This window comes from Schistocerca gregaria, chromosome 8 (assembly GCF_023897955.1).
Source record: "Schistocerca gregaria isolate iqSchGreg1 chromosome 8, iqSchGreg1.2, whole genome shotgun sequence".
NCBI classification, from domain to species: domain Eukaryota; kingdom Metazoa; phylum Arthropoda; class Insecta; order Orthoptera; family Acrididae; genus Schistocerca; species Schistocerca gregaria.
The window spans coordinates 86220737-86243462 of NC_064927.1; positions in this window are offsets into that span (position 1 = coordinate 86220737).

The window sequence follows — 22726 nt, forward strand, 5'->3', positions numbered from 1 at the left end:
CGTATTAAGAAGGGTGTAAGACAAGGCTGTAGCCTTTCGACACCTACTCTTCAATCTGTTCATCGAGGAAGCAATGATGGAAATAAAAGAAAGGTTCAGGAGTGGAATTAAAATACAAAGTGAAACGATATTAATGATACGATTCACTGATGACATTGATATCCTGAGTGAAAGTGAAGAAGAATTAAATGATCTGCTGAACGGAATGAACAGTCTAATGAGTACACAGTATGGTTTGAGAGTAAATCGGAGAAAGACGAAGGTAATGAGAAGTAGAAGAAATGAGAACAGCGAGAAACTTAACATCAGGATTGATGGTCACGAAGTCAATGAAGTTAGAGAATTCCGCTACCTAGGCAGTAAAATAACCAATGACAGACGGAGCAAGGAGGACATCAAAAGCAGACTCTCTATGGCAAAAAAGGCATTTCTGGCCAAGAGAAGTCTACTAATATCAAATACCGGCCTTAATTTGAGGAAGAAATTTTTGAGGATGTACGTCTGGAGTACGGCATTGTATAGTAGTGAAACATGGACTGTGGGAAAACCAGAACAGAAGAGAATAGAAGCATTTGAGATGTAGTGCTATAAACGAATGTTGAAAATTAGGTGGATTGATAAGATAAGGAATGAGGAGGTTCTATTCAGAATCGGAGAGGAGAGGAATATGTGGAACACTGATAAGGAGAAGGGACTGGATGATAGGCCATCTGCTAAGACATGAGGGAATGACTTCCATGGTACTAGAGGTAGCTGTAGAGGGCAAAAACTGTAGAGGAAGACAGAGATTGGAATACGTGAAGCAAATAATTGAGGATGTAGGTTGCAAGTGCTACTCTGAGATGAAGAGATTAACACAGGGGAGGAATTCGTGGCGGGCCGCATCAAACCAGTCAGTAGACTGATGACCCAAATAAAAAACCCTTCCTGTACAGTACAGTACAGCAGGCTGATCAACTCCCATTAACCGACTAGTCATGTGGGGCCGACCCTAGATTAGGGGCTTGAAAATCACTTATTTGCCACTGATGTATAGATTGTGATGCAAACCAGGTCCACAAATCAGGCAGATATTAGCAGAACACAACTTGCCAGCTATGCAGGCAGCCTCTGTTTCAGAACACGAAAAACCGTTTCTTGCCCCTGCCTTCTAGGCTGCCTTGCAAAGCCGATTGATATGGTAGGCCGATATTCTTCCCACACAACATGCTTTTCGCGCACGGGCAGTATAATAACACGATTTTGCCCGCATATCCGCTAGTATTCGGGCTTAGAGGTATGAGTACAATCCCCAAAGCAGATGCTCATTAGACCTGCTATTTTTGAACCGAATTTGCCTATAATTGATCCAAGTGTTTAGGAGAACTCGCACGCACACACACACACACACACACACACACACACACACACACACACACACACACACACACACACACACACATACACACACACTGCTCTAAATATACACTATGTGATCAAAAGTATCCGGACATCCCCAAAACATACGTTTTACATATTTGGTGCATTGTGCTGTCACCTACTGCCAGGTACTCCATTTCAGCGACCTCAGCAGCCATTAGACCTCGTGAGAGAGCAGTATGTGTTGCTCCGCGGAAAACACGGACTTGGAACGTGATGAGAAGGTTTGGTCTCACTTGTGTCATACGTCTGTACGCGAGATTTCTACAATCCTAAACATCCCTAGGTCCACTCTTTCCAATGTGGTAATGAAGTGGATGTGAAGGGACACGTACAGCACAATAGCGTACCGACCGACATCGTCTGTTCACTGACAGACAACGCCGACAGTTGAAGACGATCGCAATGTGTAATAGGGAGACGTCTATCCAGACCATCACACAGAAATTGCAAATTGCTTCAAGATTGACTGTAAGTACTATGTCGGTTAGGCAGGAGGTGAGAAAACCTGGATTTCATGGTCGAGGGGCTGCTCATAAGCCACACATCACGCTGTTAAATGCCAAACGACGCTTCGTTTGGTGTAAGGAGCGTAAATATTGGACGTTTGGACAGTGGAAAAACGTTGTGTAAAGTGATATAATGTGGCGATCCGATGGCAGGATGTGGGTAAGGCGAATGTCGAGTGAACGTCATCTGCCAGCGTGTGTAGTGCCAACAGTAAAATTCGGAGGCGGTGGTGTTATTGTGTGGTCAGTTTTTTAGTGGAGGGTGCTTGCACCCCTTGTTGTTTTGCCTGGCACTATCACGGCACTGGTCTACATTATTGTTTTAAGCACCTTCTTGCTCTCCACTGTTAAAGTGCAATTCGGGGATGGCGATTGCATCTTTCAACACGATTGAGCACCTGTTCATAATAAACGGCCTATGGTGGAGTGGTTACACGTCAATAACATTCCTATAATGTACTGGCCTGCACAGACTCCTGACCGGAATCCTGTAGTACACCTTTGGGATGTTTTGGAACGCTGACTTCGTACGAGGTCTCACCGAACAACATCGATATCTTTCCTCAGTACAGCACTACGTGAAGAATGGGCTGTCTTTCCCTAAGAAACCTTCCAGCACCTGATTGAACGTATGCCAGCGAGATCGAGAGTGGAAGCTGTTATCAAGACTAAGGTGGGCCAACACCGTATTGATTTCCAGCATTACCGATGGAGATCGCCACGAACTTTTCAGCCAGTTGTCCGGATACTTTTGATTACACAGTGTATGTGTGTAACAGATGGTCCATTTCTAAAGAGTGAATACAAGCAATCCGAATGAAGCTATATGTTAGTAAGGCATACTGAGTAACAACACTAACGAACCTTCTACGTTGGTTACACTTCACCAAAACCCAGCAGTACTGTGCACAGTGCCATCTTCTACCGATAATTATATTTCATTTGTACATGTATTTAATGAAAGCGATCACAATATATCTGAGGTCGGACAGTGTGGAAAACTCCAATGCAAGCATAATCTAACGGGTAATTATGCATTATAAATGATTATTATTAATGTTAGATATCTAGTCAACCTACAGTGAAGGTTGCAGAAATTTCTTTATTATTAGCCCCAATCTAATGAATTGAAAAGTAGTATTCATCAAAATTGTAAGAGTATACCAACTTTTTTCATGATATACTATAATGAAATATTTATCTAATGAGTGAAAACCCACGTCCTCTCTTTTCTGTTTTCCAACTTTTTGGTCCTTGACTCGATGCTTTTCTTAAACCACCAATCGCTAAGTCCCGATTTTCCGAAAATTGTATATGGCAACACTTACGGTAGTGAAATGACTTCAGAGGAAATGTACGTTGGCGAGAAAACTCTGTTCTGTATATCTGAATTCTCGACCCGCGGACACCCTCTCCTCCTTCATGGTGGTCAGCACAGCAGAAAATGAGCCACGCTGGGTAGAAAGGCAAATATAGCAACAGGTGGTACAACAGTTGGGTGCTCGGCGCCGACCCCTATTGCAGAGAGGTTGTAGTAATTGTAAACAAATCAAGATAAAAAGACGTGGAGAGAGGTGTGGTGGTAGCAACTGGTGGAGGGAGGAGCGCAGGGCGCCGTGTTTTTCCGATGGGCTTTGCACGACTCTGGATGCGGGTTGAGGGCAGCGAAGCCTCAGCCCGGGCCACGGTAGCTGCGAGGTAGGCCGATCGATAGCGTGGCGTGAGTAGCCAGCTGCCAGCCACCAGCTCTGCCATGCTGTACACAAGGTAACGTCCCCCTCCACGATCGTCTGCACACGGCGCCAGGCACGGTACAAAACCACCGCACCACGAGTCCGAAAAATATCATATACCTGGAGTATTCGTTAAGGTGTAGTTAGCACTCCGTCTTTAGGCCACAAGTGGCACATCGGGACCATCCGACCGCCGTGTCATCCTCGACTCAGGATAGGAGGGGCTTGTGGTCAGCACACCGCTCTCCCGGTCGTTGTGATGGTTTTCTTTGGCCGGAGCCACTATTATTCGGTCGAGTAGCTCCTCAATTGGCATCACGAGGCTGAGCGCACCCCGAAAAATGCCAACAGCGCATGTCCGCCCGGACTGTCACCCAACCAAGTGCGAGCCACATCCGACAGCGATCAGCTTCGGTGATGTGACGGGAACCGGTGTATCCACTGCACCATGGACGTTTCCTAAGCTTTAATTACAACACACAAAAATATTGAATCATGTAATTAATATGGTGTCTGACCAGCGCTGTAAGAGATAGCGGTCATGTGTGTGTGAGGTGTGCCTGCTTGACTGTGTGGTTTCCTTTCTTTTTTGAAAAATGCTTCAGCCGAATGTTCAGTGTGTAACAGTCTTCATAGTTATTAATTTGATAGATAAACGATCAGTTTGCTAATTTTTCTACACATATTTTATAAACTGTAATTATGTAGGTAGTTTTAGTAAAAATGAGACTGCATGTCCAGTGCCATTTGACGCAAGAATTGTATGCGATAAACTACTAGCAAAGTGATAGGCACAGAATATGAAGCATTTAGATGTCTTACTGAATATGAGCTTTTTATTTGCACTAGAATAAGAACAAAGCACCTACTAAAAAATTATGGTTTACTTTCAGTATTCTTACGACATGAGATAATCCAGTCACATTTATCGACTCCTCCTTAAACAACGTGCTTTCCCGCCTTTTCTATTTTTTTCTTGGAACTAGGCAAACCAGATATGTTTCTACGACCAGGATTCTATTATCCTCGTCCAAGCAATTGCATAATGTATTCCAGAGTCGCACACATTCGTGAAATCGCCAGTGTTAGTTCGTTTTACGGATCTCACGAGGCTAAAAAGATGAAACATTATACTAAGAGTAGTTTGAGAGTACATTATTGGCTTACTTTGTTAGATTTTCTGTTTTCGGTGTGCTATTGCCGGCAGTATGTGCCTCAGCATATTTGTGTTGGCTTGTGGGTATCGTAAACAGATACTGTAGTTGGCATTATCTACTATTTTGAGGTTTCTGGATGGAAAAGTTTGCAAGTCATTGAATTGTGTAGCATTAAATTGATTCAAATTATACTAACATGTATGACATCAAGAAATGTAATCGCGAATGTAGGTCAACACAAGAAAAATGTTTTTTATCGTATAATTCACTTGAAAGGTGTATCGCCTACTCATATATGAAACTGATACCGTATATAAGAACGTAGGCCTCCGCAGCCGGTGTCATAGTGATTAAGATTCTTCTGGGTAATATGCCGCGTCATTGCTAAAACTAACAACAATAAGAAACTAAAACCGACGTTTCGGCCGGACTGCAACGGCCTTCCTCTGGGCACGACTCGTTTTGCATGGGGATAGGGACTTCTATTTATTACAGACTATCGATGTCTGACGTCACTGTTGTAAAACTTTTAATTGGCCCTGTAACATTCGTTACCTGGCCTCAAGTTGAAGCGGAATTGGGGAACTTCCTCCAGCACTTAAATAGCCTGCACAAAAATATGAAGTTAACATATGAGACTGAAAACAATGGTACCTTGCCATTTATGGATGTGTACAGAGCTGCCGAACGTAAACTGGGACACAAAGTGTACTTGAAACCAACGCACACTAATTGCTACCTGCACGCGGACAGCCATCAACATCCAGCTCAGAAGTATTCTGTTTTGAATACGTTAACTGTTCGAACCTACTGCATAAGCGATGACAATAACATCAAAGAAGAATTAAAGGAGCTACAACACACGTTTCGTGCCAACGGCTATGATGACAACTTCATAAGAACGGTAGCTAAAACCAAAGGAAGCAGAACACGAGAAGAAGGCAAAGAAGAGAAGCTTCCACTGGTACACTTACCATATTTAAAAGGTTAGGCAACGTCCTCGGCCTATCTCCATGCAAAACCAGTCATGCCCTGAGGAAGGCCGTTGCAGTTCGTCTGAAACGACGGTTTTAGTTTATTATTGTTGTTAGTTTTTAGCAATGACGTAGCATAATACCCAGAAGAATTTTAATCACTGTAACACCGGCCGCGGAAGCCTACGTTTTTATATCAGTAACCTGTATGAGCAGGAAATCCACCAACACATACGGAAACTGGAGCTACTGAGGCAGAGGAAGTTGAAACTGCTGATTGATTTGGCATTCCTTAAAAGGTGCCGAGATCATTATGCCATCGGGAAATTCATCTGGGTAGGGCCTCAAATCGATACGAGGAGAACAAGAACCATTTATCTTCGGGCCAGCCATGCGTTGTTAACGGAGACGATACAACGCTTGCCGAACTTCATAAACTACAACAACAGGAGACTGTAGAGCATGCATTTATGGCTGTCAACTACGTCATTAGCGATGGACTGGGATAACATCGACCGAGTAACCCGCAAGCAGGCCTGCACGGAGGAGGACTTGGTCAGCAGTCGACAGAGAAAGAAATTTGAGGAGCTAACGGGAAACAAACACCACTCACAGCTAAGTCTCCATAGAGCTCGTCCCGTGGTTAACATCTCGACACAGACCATCAGTGAGACAGCGCCGTCAGTTCTGTCCAAAGGATTAAACTTCGCAGTTAAGCACACAAAGATTCACACAGAAGAAATCATCCTATCTGTGGAGGCGTCACACTACCAAGTACCACGTGTCGAGGCAGAACAGATAAGGCAGGAAACTGTAAGAATTTTACAAACAGCAAAACCACCCAGAACTAAAATCACACGTGAAGAAAGACAGGGCATAAAGGAACTCATGAATAACAAGGATATTGTGGTACTACATGCGGACAAAGAAAACGCTACGGTTTTGATGGACACATCTGAATATGAAAAGAAGATGGACGAACTGCTAAGCGATCCCCTTTACAGAGTACTGAGGAGTGTCCCGACGGCGAGGATAGGCAGAAATACGAGAATTGATCCTGACACAGTGAAGAGACTAATCACCAAGGTGCCTGTTCCTCCTAGAATAGACGGAGTACCTAAGCTCCATAAGGAGGGTTATCAGCTGAGGACCATAGCGAACGGAATAGATTCACCTATGTATTATGTTACGAAACATCTGGCACCTAAGTTATGCCGTTTAGTGGGACAAACAAACTCCTACTTCACACTTCACACAATTGATTAGGGAACAGCGAATAAAGCCATCAGACATTATGGTTAGTTTTGATATCAAGTCTCTCTTCACTAACGTACCTATTGTGCACGTTCTACAGGATATGATCCCGCTAAATATCTGCGATCTGGTGCGCTTATGCCTGTCATCTACAACTTCACCTGGCGGGGAAAATATTACGAACAGTTAGGTGGAGTGGCAATGTGTTCACCGCTCTCCCCTGTAGCTGCAGACATCTTCATGGAAGCCTTTGAGCAAACGGCCCTAGTTTCTGCTCCGTAACGTCCCAATTGTTGTCTACGATATGTGGACGACACATTCGTTATTTGGTCTCACGTTGAAGCGGAATGGGGAAACTTTCTCCAGCACTTAAATAGCCTGCACAAAAATATAAAGTTCACACATGAGACTGAAAACAATGGTACCTTGCAATGTCTGGATGTGGAAGTATACAGAGCTGCCGAAGATAAACTGCGACACAAAATGTACCGGAAACCAAAGCACAATAATCGGTACCTGCACCACCCAGCTCAAACGTATTCTGTTCTGCATACGTTAACTGCCCGATCCTATCGCATAACCTATGAAAATAACATCAAAGAAGAATTAAAGGAGCTACAACACACATTTCGCGCCAACGGCTATGATGACAAGATCATAAGAAAGGTAGTTGACACCAGAGGGAGCAGAACACGAGAAGAAGGCAAAGAAGAGGAGCTTCCACTGGTACACTTACCGTATGTAAAAGGCGTCAGCGAACGGCTAGGCAACGTCCTCCGCCGAAGAGGATATGACCGATTTTTCGAAGCAGTCACAGGATACACGGAATGATAGGTTCCACCAAGGATGTAGTTAACAATCTAAATACTGCATGTGCTTACATACTACGGTGAGAGTGCGGAATTGTCTACTTAGGAGAATCAGGGAGACCTGTTAGCTTACGAGTAGTAGAACACGAATGCTATGTACGATTACAGCAACATAATGAATCGGCGAAAGCGTAACACCACCGTGAGAGTGGACGACCTATCAGGTTCCAGGAAGCCCAAGTACTGGGGAAACAATCGTGGATGCTGGAACGCAAAATACAGGAGGCGATCGAAATTACTAAGCAGCCTGACAAAATCAACAGAAACGATGGCTACGAACTCCCGGCGTCCTGGCTGCCGGCCATCCCAGTCCAACGGGCCGGGAGCGTTCGCGGGGCAGAAGCTACACGGGACACGGACGTATCTGCACAAACAGCTGTAGGGCAGCTGTAAGTCCACTTCCGCGCACACCAGGAGGAAAACTTGCCGACCAGAAGGCGAACGCTGATTGGCGGACAGCTACCAATCATTAACGAAATGGACATCCACGAATAGCCGCTTTCCTTCCATCTTCCCTTACGCCATGACTAAGCAATCATATTAGAGGGCCAATTTAAAGTTTTACAACAGTAACGTCAAACATCGATAGTCTGTAATAAATATAAGCACCTATCCCCACGCAAAAGCAGTCGTGTCCTGAGGAAGGCCGCAACAATTCGGCCGAAACGTTGGTTTTAGTTTATTATTGTTGTTCGTTTTTAGCAATGACGTGGCAGAATACTCAGAAGAATTTTAATCACTATGATACCATGTACTTCATGATATAGCACTCTCAGCGAACCATTTACGTCACAGGATGCGTGTGGTTTTTTTTGGACGTAAGAACATGAACCGTAGAAGCAAGCGGCAGTACCTCGTCAAATGCCTTTTCATACGATCTGAGGTGTAACGAGGTTATCATGCCATCTTGCCAGACCCGCCGCAGCTGCATGTAGCGCTCTCCGTCAAGTTCTAATTCTAAAAAAAATTTACGCTAATTTATCAGACTGCATTGTTTTACAAATAGGTTAAACAAATTATTGAGAAACATTACTTAAGCAAAGTAGATTCATGTTAAATACTGAATGCAACAAATTAAATGTACCATTGTAATAAAATGTTATATATAATATAACACGTTATTTACAAATGACAGGTAGTTTACATTGTTTTTATTGTGATAGACAACACGCAACACATTATATGTGTGATAAATTAACAATCGTTTATAAATTATTAATTTGCAACAGTAGGGCTGTAGTTAAAAGCTGAGGAAATGACTCTGTTACGTTTGTTTATCTTAGGGTTCGACTTACTTTAATAGTGTATACCTTTCTACAGGCAGGCCATTATGGCCGTGCGGTTCTAGGCGCTTCAGTCTGGAACCGCGTGACCGCTACGGTCGCAGGTTCGAATCCTGCCTCGGGCATGGATGTGTATGATGTCCTTAGGTTAGTTAGGTTTAAGTAGTTCTAAGTTCTAGGCGACCGATGACCTCAGAAGTTAAGTCGCATAGTGCTCAGAGCCATTTGAACCATTTGAGCCAAGTCTCAGAAACACAACTACAAACTGCAGAACGAAGCCCTTCTGGTGCAGAAAGATATAGTTATTAGGTAATCACAGAAGGTCTGGTTTTACATTCTGTTTTATCGAAATCGACAAATACTATAAGTCTTCACGCAGACAACATATATATATTTAGCAACCGCTCGCTAATATTTAAGATCCTATGTAATCATGGATCCAAGACCTCCATATCTGAACGTCATCGAACTGATTACGCCGCAGCTGTGTGAACGAAGCCCACTCTTGCCACATAGGCCAATTGGCATCTGTCTCCTGGTGCTGGCTTCCTTATGATATTACGTTCATGAAATTACTCGAAAGGAATATCACTGTGCAAAAGCCTGTGTGTAGAGTTGCGGGCCAACGGTTTGGATTCCCCTTGAAAGAAGAAGACTGGAACATGACAGGTGGGAGAACCCGCGTGCCGGTTAAATGTTAACACAGGTTTCTATCTTTCGTTCCTTTCGGTCAGTTGTTTCGTCTTCTTTGTGTCTACACCCTTGGTACGGCAGTGATAGCGATATTCCGACAGTCAGTCGTTTCTCTTTATTTTACTAGAAAAGTAAATTCCATACGCATAGGATTAACAACTGCAATATTCACGAGTAATTTGTCTATTTTCAGTATGATAATTAATAGCCATCATTCTCCACAGTTCTTTTCGTCCTTCAAATACAAGTGTCTGCAGGTATGTGTTTCAAAAATAATGCTTTTCTTAAACCAATAGATTTGATGAAGATGTAGGTACAGACATATAATATCCTTGTAAGTAGTTCTCACTTTTTTCAGCGGCTCTGCAATGTACGATTCGCGTCCTCAAATGCTTCATGAAAGATCGTGGCCAGTGCGATCGATGCAGCGCCTTTCTTTCAGGGCAGCTTCGATCATCTTGGGGTGGCGTGGGAGGGGGGACGGGGAGGGGGGGGGGGATGAGAAAGAAGTTGGCCGTGAAAGCCAATGTGAGGATAACATGTATTTTATGAAGTGGCGTAGCATGAAGAACTTTAATGTAAAATGTGTCCTTTATCATTCTGCGTTGTTGATTTACTGAAGCACGAGCATAAGTTTTCTGCAAATAAAACCCAGTCTGAGGTGTAAAAAGATATATGTTTGCGTTATTTAAGTTTCATGTAATTATTTCAGACCGATAAAGTTGTTTTCATATGAGTGAAATGCACTTCTTTAGGATGGAAATGAAGGGCCGCTGCGGAAAAATGCTTCTATCGGAGCACAAAATTATGAGTCTGTTCCTTTTTATGTAGGGGACTTTAATTGAGATGTGTAGTAGCAGCTACCTGCGGCATTCAATGTTTCTCAGCACTGAAACCTGGTAATTAAGGAAGGCACGATTGGGTTACGATTGTGGACAGGGACCGAATCAATTACTACTGGTCTGCTTCGCAATTTCACTCATTTATTTTAATAATAATTCTTGAAAAAAAGCAAATGATGTCACAAACAGAGTTTTAACGCACGTAACCACAAGCAAGGCTGAAGGTCTTTATCGCGGAGAGTGACAATTATTCCAAATTTAAAAAATACATAAAATACAGACAGCCAATAATATTGAAGATAAGCCAATGTGGTCGCAATCACAATTTTAAGGCAAGTAACCACTATCACGTTTGAACGCCTTTGACGTCCAAAATGGCAATTACTAAATAATTTAACAAAAATGAATAAAATGCAGACAGCAAATAATTTTGGAAACAAGCCAAAGTGGTCGCAATCAGAATTTTCAACCAAGTAACCACAATCACGGCTGCAGGCCTTTAATGCCAAACTAGATATTATAAAAAATTTAACAAATATACTGTCAAATGGCGGATGGCATAGCAAAAATTAATGAAAAAAGCAAACAACAGATCACCAAACAGGTGAGACAAATGGTGGTAACTAAATAATACAATAATAAACTAAAACACAGGGGCCAGTGACAGGAATCGACCTCTACGTAGGTCACACCAAAAACACTTTCGCGAGCGAAGAGAAAGGCCACCAAGAGTTGCATTCAGATCACAAGATGCTAACTCGGGTTAGTGGCAGTCAAACGAGCGACTCTGGTGAGTCTACCTGACATCCAACAAAACAAATACAAGATGTAAAATTACGCTATAGCCGGAACCGGCGGTCCGGGCTCCGCCCTTAGAATACTGTGCTTAGATCCCCCGGAACAAGATGTTATGACTCCCACTAAAGTAGAAGACGCCATCCAAGGGACAATCAAGAAGCTGCCAAACTTACACGCCTCATCGGACAGCGGCAGCAAGGTGAGGAAATGTACACTGCCGTTACGTACACTAACCCCCAGGGGAGTTAACTGAGGCGTTAGCGGCCACCAGACGAGAACAATACCGCTGGTTGAACTTAACAATGTAAGAAGCTGAAAATAGTAAGTAGTAATTAGAAGCTCAGGAAGACTAATCAGATCCGCTTTCCCTAGGTACTCCACTCACTGGTTTGTTGCCTCGGCGACACTACGAGCAGCAACACGTACCCAAGTCACTGAAGAGTCGCAAGAGTTTACAACGGTGGAGGTTTCTCTACTCGAGTTGCAATGCACTCAAACATGCAGGATCCGGTTTCGACGCGGTCATGCACCCTCGTGCCTACTGGTCTTCTATCCGGCAGTCCATACACGCCGCCAGCGGTCCCGGCGTGTTTCCATTCTGCGCAGACTTCGCTGCTCCTGCGTCCGCAGCCGAACTCCCCACTCACACAGCACAGAAGAAGCACGAGGTCGCCCCAAAGATAGGGCAGCAGAACTACATATCGGTAAGCGACGCTGCTGTCACTACCGGACAGGCAACGCTTACGAAACTGAGTGGCGCCAGTCAACACGAGAAGAAGACAAACAACGCAATTATGCCAACTAAACGATAAGGTTTGGCAGAAACGTACACACGGCACAAATGCGAGCCGCAGCACGGCTCAGCACTTTTAAAAATTTTCCCAAAAACTTTGGCACGTGAACATAAACGTACTTTGTTTGTTGTGAGGGAAGCAGACAGTCGCAGTGGGGGAGAGACGGAAAAGCAATACATACTGAAAGTAGAAGACAGTGCTTTTCGTACGAAAAGAGCGAAGGAGAAAATGGGAATCTGAGATGAAAAGCTGGACACTGTGAGTGATAGTTGACAGTGACAGAACATTGCTAGGAAAAGAGTGAAGGAGTCAGTGCCAGTAAGATAGGAATAAAAAGAAGGAGAATGTGAAAGTGGGTGAGAGCCTGTGATAATGAGAGACATAGTCTACGAGAACGACAATAATGAACAATAAGGAATAGAGGGACTGTGGCAGTGAAAGAGACAGCAGCAGTGGGAAACAATGAATGAGAGGGTAGAAGTAAGAGTGAGCGAGAGGGAGCAGTCACAATGAGAGGAGACAGTAGTAGTGGGATAGAACGAAGGAGAGCATGGCTGTGACACAGGAGACAATGACAGAGACACACAAAGAGATAATGAGAATCATGTATGCTGAATGGGGGGACTGGATGAATATGAAAAAAACATGGACTAGTAAGTGTGAAGGAGCTACAGTTAAGGGAGCTTGAGTGAGTGAGAGGTGAGTTGCGAATATGTTCGCATGACAAAATTTTTGGGAAAATTTTTACGAGGTGCTGAGGCAGGTGGAACGAGGCAGATGATACCCCAGTTTTCAGTCAGAGTCTCTTAATAAACAACACCATATACTAGCCTTTTTTTGTGCTGCGACAGGAGCATTTCTCCGCTGGGCTGGGATAGTACACAGATACAGCAACAGTCAGTTCCCGCATTCACACCGGCAGCTGGAAGGCTGGGACTCCAGCGCGCTGGCACGCCCCCGCGCCTCGGCCTGGCGGTCCAGCGCTGCCGGCCGCCTGCTGGTTCATTTCCTGGAGCCGCGCTGGCCTCCAGCCAATGCCAGGCAGAGTGGAGGGCGGCGCACAAATTGAGCTGCCAGCAGCACTATCAATTAACTCTGACGGCGATACGCACTCCCAGCCTGAGTAGTCGAGGGCTGGAGCGAGATTGTTTTGCACACCGCTGAGGCAGCAGGCGCCGTATAACCGCGCTGTAAATTCGCCCACTCCGACACGACTGTATTCACTGCGCGTAGTATTCCGTATACCCTGCAAATCTCTTTCCGATGCGAGCTCGTTCGCGAGTTACGCGTCACATCCAGTTTACAGTGGAGGCTTATCCGCGTCTACATATATGCTCGGCTCGGTGGGAGGGGGCGGGGGGAAAAGTGTCCCAAGAGTTATTCTGCAGTCTGTCGCAAATGTCGATTCTCTAAACTACCGCAATGATGTATAATGAAAAGAGTGTCCTCTTTCCTCTAGCGATTCCCAATTGAGTTCACAAAGCATTTCAGCAACACTCGCTACGGTGTATTTTTGTCATTTCTTGCTTTTATATTTTAGTTTTTTTTCAAAGGGAAAGATAAAACGTGAAGCGGTAGCCCAGCGTAGAGCCTGCGCTTACCGTCATGCATTTTTATTCTCAAATGTTAAAATCAGAAGATGTTTTTCCTGTTCCTCGGTAAGAGGGAGGACTCGCTCTCTGTTAATGCACGAGGGTAGGCGCCCGTTCTTTTAGAGCGAAATCCGCGGTAGCCATTTTGGTTGTGAGAATAAATAAAAAGCCTATATTTTTGATGTGCGTAGAAGGATGAACATAGTATTATTTTAACAGTGAAAAATTGTTTGTTTTAAGCATTACTGCAATATCTAAAAACCCAAGCAGCACACGTGTGTACTTCGGAGTTATGACGAAGATCCGATTACAACATCATGGACATGGTCAAGATTTTGTAGGTGTATACGGCGATCGGATGTAGTATTATTCATTGGTAAGCAGAAACCTACAACAAGAGAAAGACTATTTCGCTTATGTGGAACTAATATGAAAAGATTCTTTATCCATTTAAGGCATAGTGCAGATTATTGTGCTTGTCCGACAAGCCGCAGAATTAATCTGGTTATTTCCATGTATCTAAAATTTTTCTTATTTTTTTATATTGTTTTATGTGACATTGTTATCGAATCTACCGGTAACAACAAATGTAGCAACACGACTCTAAGTTGTTTCCATGCCTTCCATTAGTTCGACTTAATGGGGTCCCCAAACACTCGAGAAATAGTCAATAATTGGTTGCATAAATGTACCGTACGCGGTAAATTTTGTGTATGAACCTCAGTCTACAAAAAGGCTCTCAGAAAACCGAATTCGACCATTTCCCTCCCCTACGATTGTCTAGGACCATTTCGTGCTGCTTGCCAGTCGTACAAGTTCCAACGACGTGACTGTGTCAATCCACTACACCACTAACACTATATTAGAACACTACAATATCGTTTTTCGTACTCATCTGCACCTACTTACGTATCTCCACATTTGGAGCAACCTCCCACACGTCACACCAAGCAGAAATTCTATCACAATCGTACTGTGTTCTCCTATAGTCACTCACCGACGAGCCTTGTCGGTACACGATACCATCAGCAAACAGTCGTAGACTGCTGCTCTTCATGTCCCTTCGGCCATTTATACACTATTTTTTCATCAGTCTTCTGACTGGTTTTATGCGGCCCGCCACGAATTCGTCTCCTGTGCTAACCTCATTTCATAGTAGCACTTGCAACCTACGTCCTCAATTATTTGCTGTATATATTCCAATCTCTGTTTTCCTCTACAGTTTTTGCCCTCTACAGCTCCCTCTGTACCATTGAATTCATTCCCTAATGTCTCAACAGATGTCCTATCATCCTACTCCTTCTTCTTGTTAGTGTTTTGCACAAATTTCTTTCCTCTCTGATAATGTGCAGAACCTTCTTATCTTTATCAGTCCATCTGATTGTTAACATTCGTCTGTAGCACCACATTTCAAACGCTCCGATTCTCTTCTGTTCCGGTTTTCCTACAGCCCATGTTTAAGCACTCCGTCGTCAGGCCACAAGTGGCCCATCGGGACCATCCGACCGCCGTGTCATCCTCAGATGAGGATGCGGATAGGAGGGGAGTGTGGTCAGCACACCACTCTCCCTGCCGTTGTGATGGTTTTCTTTGACCGCTACTATTCGGTCGAGTAGCTCCTCAGTTGGCATCACGAGGCTGAGTGCACCAGGAAAAAATGGCAACAGCGCATGGCGGCCAGGACAGTCCATCTTTACTACCATAAAATTCTATACTCCAGACGTACTTTCTCAGAAATTTCTTATTCAAATTAAGGCCGATATTTGATGATAGTAGACTTCTCTTGACCAGGAATGCCCTTTCTGCCATTGCTAGTTTGTTTTTGATGTCCTCCTTGCTCCGTCCATCATTGATTATTTTACTGCCTAGGTAGCAGAATTCCTTAACTTCATCTACTTTGTGACCATCAATCCTGATGTTAAGTTTCACTCTGTTCTCATTTCTGCTACTGCTCATTACCTTCGCCTTTCTTCGATTTACTCTCAGTCGACACTGTGTACTCATTAGACTGTTCATTCTGTTCAGCACATCATGTAATTCTTCTTCACATTCACTCAGGATAGCAACGTCATCAGCGAATCGTATCCTTGATATCCTTTGACCTTGAATTTTAATTCCACTCCTGAACCTTACTTTTCTTTCCATCATTGCTGCCACGATGTACAGATTGAAAAGTAGGGGCGACAGGCTACATCTGTGTCTTAGACCCTTTTTAATAGGAGCACTTCGTCATTGGTCGTCCACTGTTACTGTTCCCTCTCGGCTGTTGTACATATTGTATATACAATATAGCTTACCCGTGCATTTTTCAGAATTTCGAACATCTTCCGCCATTTTACACTGCCGAACGCTTTTTCCAGATTTACAAATCCTATGGACGATATCCTTGGCTCCGATGACCACTCGCCGTCGAGGACAATTTACTGGGTTCTATTACTTAAGTCTTCGTGCTACTCACATACATAGTAGCCCACTACATCTGCTCGTACCTTCGTTAACAATCTGCAATGAGGAATCGTGTAAATGATTTCCGGAACCTTAGGAATATGGAATCCGACTTTTCCCATTCATCCATTGCTCGCAGGGTGCCATGCGAGAAAATGGCAACTGAGTTTCAATGGTTTCAAACACCTTGCTGATTTCTCTATAGAATGCTTCCTCTCTTAAGGGTATTATCATGATATAACTTAGAACCTAAGTCGAAACAAGTGCACGGGAGCCAGCCATGACAAAACTCTTCCGTCTGGTGTGCCAGATGTATGAGACAGACGGAATGCCCTGAGCCTATAGGAAGAATGTAATAATACCAATTAAAATGGAAGCAGGTACTGACAGGTTTGAATATTAGTCAACTGTAATTTCAATAAGCCATGGTCGCAAAACTAACATGAATTCTCTGCAGAAGAATGAAAAAAAACTGGTGGAAGCCGACTTCTGGGAAGATTAGTTTGGATTCCGGACAAATGTATGAACACTCGAGGCAATACTGGTCCTACGACTTAGATTAGAAGATACCAAAAGTAATGGCAAACCTACGTTGGCATTTATAGACATAGAGAAAGCTTTCAGTAATATTCACTGGAGTACTCCGATATTCTGAAGGTAGCAACGGTAAAATACAGGGAGCGAAAGGCTATTTATAGCTAGTACAGAAAGCATGCCCCTGCATCATAGGAAGGTAGTAGTTTAGAAGGGAGTAAGACAGGGTTGTATCGCCGATCTTGTTGAAGCAGTATAGGAAACAAAAGAAAAATTTGGAATATGAATAAGAGTTCAGGGAGAAGAAATAAAAACTTTAAGGTTTGCCGATGACAGTGTGAGACAGCAAAAGCCTTGCAACAGCAGTTGCACAGAATGGACAGTGTCTTGAAAAGGGGATTATGGAATGTAGTCGAATTAAATAAGCTGATGCTAATTTAAAGTACTGTTAAGTTGTGCTATATGGGCAGTAAAATAACTGATGATGGCCAAAGTGAAGGTAACATAAAATTTGGACTGGCAGTGGCAAGAAAAGCGTTTCTGAAGAAGAGAAATTAGGTAACATCTAATATACACTCCTCTAAATGGAAAAAAGAACACATTGACACCGGTGTGTCAGACCCACCATACTTGCTCCGGAAACTGCGAGAGGGCTGTACAAGCAATGATCACACGCACGGCACAGCGGACACACCAGGAACCGCGGTGTTGGCCGTCGAATGGCGCTAGCTGCGCATCATTTGTGCACCGCCGCCGTCAGTGTCAGCCAGTTTGCCGTGGCATACGGAGCTCCATCGCAGTCTTTAACACTGGTAGCATGCCGCGACAGCGTGGACGTGAACCGTATGTGCAGTTGACGGACTTTGAGCGAGGGCATATAGTGGGCATGCGGGAGGCCGGGTTGACGTACCGCCGAATTGCTCAACACGTGGGGCGTGAGGTCTCCACAGTACATCGATGTTGTCGTCAGTGGTCGCGGAAGGTGCACGTGCCCGTCGACCTGGGACCGGACCGCAGCGACGCACGGATGCACGCCAAGACCGTAGGATCCTACGCAGTGCCGTAGGGGACCGCACCGCCACTTCCCAGCAAATTAGGGACACTGTTGCTCCTGGGGTATCGGCGAGGACCATTCGCAACCGTCTCCATGAAGCTGGACTACGGTCCCGCACACCGTTAGGCCGTCTTCCGCTCACGCCCCAACATCGTGCAGCCCGCCTCCAGTGGTGTCGCGACAGGCGTGAATGGAGGAACGAATGGAGACGTGTCGTCTTCAGCGATGAGAGTCGCTTCTGCCTTGGTGCCAATGATGGTCGTATGCGTGTTTGGCGCCGTGCAGGTGAGCGCCACAATCAGGACTGCATACGACCGAGGCACACAGGGCCAACACCCGGCATCATGGTGTGGGAAGCGATCTCCTACACTGGCCGTACACCTCTGGTGATCGTCGAGGGGACACTGAATAGTGCACGGTACATCCAAACCGTCATCGAACCCATCGTTCTACCATTCCTAGACTGGCAAGGGAACTTGCTGTTCCAACAGGACAATGCACGTCCGCATGTATCCCGTGCCACCCAACGTGCTCTAGAAGGTGTAAGTCAACTACCCTGGCCAGCAAGATCTCCGGATCTGTCCCCCATTGAGCATGTTTGGGACTGGATGAAGCGTCGTCTCACGCGGTCTGCACGTCCAGCACGAACGCTGGTCCAACTGAGGCGCCAGGTGGAAATGGCATGGCAAGCCGTTCCACAGGACTACACCCAGCATCTCTACGATCGTCTCCATGGGAGATAGCAGCCTGCATTGCTGCGAAAGGTGGATATACACTGTACTAATGCCGACATTGTACATGCTCTGTTGCCTGTGTCTATGTGCCTGTGGTTCTGTCAGTGTGATCATGTGATGTATCTGACCCCAGGAATGTGTCAATAAAGTTTCCCCTTCCTGGGACAATGAATTCACGGTGTTCTTATTTCAATTTCCAGGAGTGTAGATTTTAGAGGTAGGAAGTCTTTTCTCATAATATTCATATGAAGTGTAACCATTTACGGAAATAAAACATGGACGATAAACAGTATGGACAGGAAAAGAATAGAAGCTTCTGAAATGTAATGTTGCAGAAGAATGCTGATGATAGATGGATAGATCGCGTAAGTAATGAGCGGAATTAAGGAAAAAAGAAATTTGTCGCGAAATGTCACTTTAAGAAGGGATCAGTTGATAGGACACATTATGAGACATCAAGGGGTCACCGCAAGCGTCTCCATCTCTGAAAAACTTCTGCCACTCACATCTTTCTGAACCTGTTTAGTGTATTCATCTCTTAGGCCCCTCTACAATTGACACAAGGGGTCACCGACTTCATCTTTCAACAGGATGGTGCTCCACCGAACTTCCATCATGATGTTCGGCATTTCTTAAACAAGAGATTGGAAAACCGATGGATCGGTCGTGGTGGAGATCATGATCATCAATTAATGTCATGGCCTCCACGCTCGCCCGACTTAACCCCATGCGATTTCTTTCTGTGGGGTTATGTGAAAGATTCAGTGTTTAAACCTCCTCTACCAAGAAACGTGCCAGAACTGCGAGCTCGCATCAACGATGCTTTGGAACTCATTGATGGGGACATGCTGCGCCGAGTGTGGGAGGAACTTGATTATCGGCTTGATGTCTGCCGAATCACTAAAGGGGCACATATCGAACATTTGTGAATGCCTAAAAAAACTTTTTGAGTTTTTGTATGAGTGTGCAAAGCATTGTGAAAATATCTCAAATAATACAGTTCTTGTAGAGCTGTGAAATCGCTTCAATCATTTGTAATAACCCTGTACATTCACAGTTTATCTAATGTAGATTCTTTTAGTGTGCACATTAATAATCGTTACGTCTAATCTACAAATGATAGCTCATAACTTAAAACCATAAGCCACACAACCTGCTTAGCTTGAACAAATAATGCCATTTATTTATTAAGAATCCATATGAAAAGACGCCCAAATCTTGCAGTTTCCAAGGAAATAAATGTTTTGATAGCTCCCAGTTGCAATTCTTCAAGTATTACTTTGTTTTAGTTGCGTCACGATATTGTTGGATAAGGTGATAGAGTATAAAGCTTCTGATGTACTCTACATCTATATTTGCATTACAATCGGCAAGCCACCTAACGGTGTGCGGCGGAGGTTACTTGTGTTGCAACTAACTGGTGGCCCTTTCCCTACTCACGAATGGCGCGTGTCTAGGATGACTGTCGGTAAACCCCCGCGTCTCTAGTGTTTTGGTCGTGATCATACAGCGAGAGGTGTGTGGCAGGGAGTGATATGTTGTCCGACTCTTCACGGTAAGTACCCTCTCGAAATTTCAATAGTAAGTGTTCCCGCGGTCCACGACGCCTCTTTTGTAGCGTACACCACTTAAGTTTCTTTGGTACCTATGTAACGCTCTCGCACCTAACATCTTGCGACAAGGCAAACCACTCGACGTTGGTGCTTCTCTATCTTTTCTATCAGTCTCACGTGGTAAGGGTTCCAGATTTATGAGCAGTACCTAACTATTGATCGAGAAAGCGCCTTGTAAGCCGGTTCCTTTGAGGATCAGTTACATTCCCTGAAGATTCCTCCTAACAATCCCTGTTTTTCCTGCTATTTGTTTTATGTGGTCATTCCACTTAAGTTCACTCGGGATATATTTGCCAAGATATTACACGGTTTCCAGCAATTTTCCTTCAATAGTTCAGTTGCACAATAGTGGAACTCTTTTCCTACGTAAGTGCAATATGTTACATTTATTTACCTTCAGGGTCAGCTCCCAGAGTCTGCACCGTTCACCAACCATCTGGACGTCATTCAGCAAATTTTTACTACCTTCTGTCGTTGCTGCTTCGTGATAGACAACAGCATAATATGCGAACTGCCTTAGAGACCATCCGCCGCTTTCTACTAGATCATTTATATATATTATAAACAGCCACGGTCCTATCACACTTCACTGTGGTGCTCCGGATATTACCTTCATATCTGTCGATTTTGTTCCGTCATGAGCGACGTGTTGAGTTCTGTCTGCGATTATCAAAACCATTTCCATGTATCCCTTGATGCAGAAAGATGTGATGCAAATGGAACTTAACGAGAATGGAGAACTCGTACTGCACTTGTCTGACCGATGACGCTTCCTCGAGTGATTGCGAGGGTACTGCTCTTCGGATCTACTGCTACAGCATACAGAAAATTAATTTCATCCTCCTCGCCAGTCAACGTTTACGTTCTGTAACGTATTTTAAGCGTTACTCTGCAGCTTGCATTAACTGTTTGAAGACGTTCACAAATAACAGTAGCGCTGGTTGTGGTCCATTGGGATACCTTTCGGCGTACACCTTACATTAACGAACGGCATTCGTTCTACATTCACCATAAACTATAGGCGTGTCCAATTTTCCTACATTGGGTTATACCATGTTCTAAGAGCGACCTGCTGCGTCCAGTATCACACATTAAATAAGAGGACTGTCGCGTTGCTTCCCAGCATATACAGTACACAATGTAAAGAAATAAAACATCACCGCCTAGCATCTAAATGACAGCATGCAACAAACATCTGTCAGTGTTTACAATGTTCACGACACGATAAATGGTTCAAATGGTTCCAAGCACTATGGGACTTAACATATATGGTCATCAGTCCCCTAGAATTTAGAACTACGTACACCTAACTAAGCTAAGGACGTCATAATACGATAACTCGTAAACTACTTGCACTAGTTACCTGCAACAAACGCCGTTGACATTCTCAGTTATGCTACTTTTACCATATTTCTGTCAATAGGCATTGTCCCATTTAGAAATTTGTAACTGTTGTAAATAATTACACTTCCGGAGACATCTCAAAATCTGTGCATTTGCTGCAACTAGCGTCCTTGCCTACAATTCAGTTTCTTGGAAAACTGCATAGGGATGTCTAAAATATAGTGTTGCACGAATAAAAGGGACCCATACAAGTGGACACGATTGGGTGTGAATGTGTTCATATAAACACACGACAACAGGATGGAGCAATTGACAGTAAGGCCGGCCGAACCCTGGAGCACATTTACACGGTCTTCACGGCTGACAGAGTTTAGTCAGTGTGGTCGCGGCCGTCGCTGGCCACCCAGGTCACCTGATCTGTCAGTGTGAGGCTGCCGTAAAGTGTCAGGTGCATCGCAATAACTTGTCTTGGCCCAAAAGTGCAAAGAGGTGAATGGTGGTCACTTCCAACATCTACTATAATCAGTAGTGTAGGTCTTTTCCTCTTCCCTGTTTCTTTGTACCCTGGAACACTGTTCACCAGGCCACTTTTATTTGCCCCGCCCCGTATTTGCGGAGCAATTGTTAGATAATAATAATAATAATCTCGTGTGGCTACGGCCGCCCGTCGGGTAGACCGTTCGCCTGGTGCAAATCTTTCGATTTGACACCACTGCGGCGGCTTGCGCGTCGATGGGGATGAAATGACGATGATTAGGACAACACAACACCCAGTCCCTGAGCGGAAAAAATCTTGGACCCAGCTGGGAATCGAACGCGGTCTCTTAGGACTTACATTTTGTCGCGCTGACCACTCAGCTACCGGGGGTGGACAATTGTTAGGTGATTCAGACGGTATAGTAGCATTTCTTTCTATGCATGAGCCAAGGTTCATCAGTACATGTGACATGGCAGCAACTTGTAACTTACTTTCGTCCGTACGTTTTGTCCGCAGCTCGCGGTCGTGCGGTAGCGTTCTCGCATCCCGCACCCGGGTTCCCTAGTTCGATTCCCGGCGGCGTCAGGCATTTTCTCTGCATCGTGAT